The 1,468-nt window shown below is 54.6% G+C and overlaps 1 non-coding gene across 1 annotated transcript; it reads right to left on the bottom strand.

Annotated features, from left to right (window-relative positions):
• Positions 1 to 246: 246 nt before the first annotated feature.
• LOC131674597 (U1 spliceosomal RNA) lies at positions 247 to 430 on the bottom strand. The gene has a single exon (XR_009302859.1). It is a non-coding gene; the product is annotated as a U1 spliceosomal RNA (small nuclear RNA).
• Positions 431 to 1,468: the final 1,038 nt, after the last annotated feature.

The following is a 1,468-nucleotide window of genomic DNA, read 5'->3' as shown; positions in this document are numbered from 1 at the left end:
GCGACCAGCCCTTTCCAGTTGGAGGCGCGCCTATCTACTTTTAAGACACGACGACGACGCCGGCAACAGTGCCCCGCTCGTCCGGCGATTTATCGCCTATCCATTTTCTTAACATTTGCGCATTATCGGCTTCATTGGCGGATTTATTTATAGCACGTCGATCGGATTGACACACATTCAACGGCTCAACCTACATTGCGAAATATAAACGAAAAGCTAGTCTGGTTGTGTTTGGATTGGTTGATTCCGGGACCGCGCGCACGCGAATCCCGACTACCAAAAATTATGCGCTCGAGATACCCACTAGGAGTATTCGCAAGGATCAACCAGCAAGCCGCGTCTTTCCCGAGGAAAAGAGGTGCAATGGCTTGAGTCTCCCCCAGGAGGAGCCGCCTTCCTGATCGCGGTATCCTCCACGCCAAGTAAGTTATGACCTCGGCGACCTTCCGCCCTCGATTATCAGCCCTCGACTTGGCCAAATTGTTTGCGGATCGTCGATTCGAACGGGTTTTTGGCCTCCGCGAACCCTAGCGGTCGACTTTGTTAAATAAACTTTCTCGTGGCTCCGTTGAATAAATGAACGTCGGCCGCGAGGGTTATGTTAGCTCGCGCTGGTTCCAGGACACGTCGTTTCAATTCGATTCGCGGGGCAGGGAGTACTGGAGAGGAGCGAGCAGGGAGCCGCGCTCGAAGGAAACATCTCGGAGAAATCCTCGGACAAGTCGTTCGCTATCGCGCCCTCGAGGTGATGCCCGCCCCTCCCGAGGAGCTACCTGCTCGCTGCAACGACGCAGCGAACGAGCAAACACGCGCGCCAAATAAGAACGCAACAGTGGGCGATTAAGCGAGGCCCGATGTGACCTTGTGCAGTGGCTCGATAAGGAGGCAAATGCTTTACAGAGCCAGCCTCGTTACTCTCGAAGCTCGTGGAGCGAGAGCGACACAGTTGACGGCCCGTCGAGCCCTCGGCGTATCGATTCGCATCCACGGGAAAAGAGGACACACTCGCTCTTGGACGTCGACCTTTCTGCGAGGAGTTGGCCAAGGAGGATCGAGGCGCGAGCCACTTGCCGATAAGCCAATCGCCGCGCGCGCCTCGTTCGGACATTGTCGCTGACCATCCTCGAGGCTCCAATTACACGCCGACTAGATCTTTGACGAAACCTTGGCTGGCGTGACGATGAAAACCGCTTGGAAGCTCGTTACTTTCTCGATGAGTTTGCTTCCCTCTGGCAACGTAAAGTCGCTGCGAGCGAGGATCGTTGAGGTGAAACTCGAATAAAACTGTATTATCGCGGCAATTCAATCTTAATCTCTCCCTCGTTCGTTCGGAGAACAGGTCTTTCCGTCCGTATACACGTGCGGGTGCAACGTGCAATAATCCGACTACGGCGTTGCCTCACGGTCGCCAATACCGTGACTCGTTCAATAACAGAGCTATTAGGACAGCAAAGATTAGCGATGGCGA

The sequence above is a fragment of the Phymastichus coffea genome, unplaced genomic scaffold (assembly GCF_024137745.1).
Source record: "Phymastichus coffea isolate CEN01 unplaced genomic scaffold, Cenicafe_Pcof_1.1 PCOF00264, whole genome shotgun sequence".
NCBI classification, from domain to species: domain Eukaryota; kingdom Metazoa; phylum Arthropoda; class Insecta; order Hymenoptera; family Eulophidae; genus Phymastichus; species Phymastichus coffea.
This window is presented reverse-complemented; position numbering and strand designations above follow the sequence as displayed.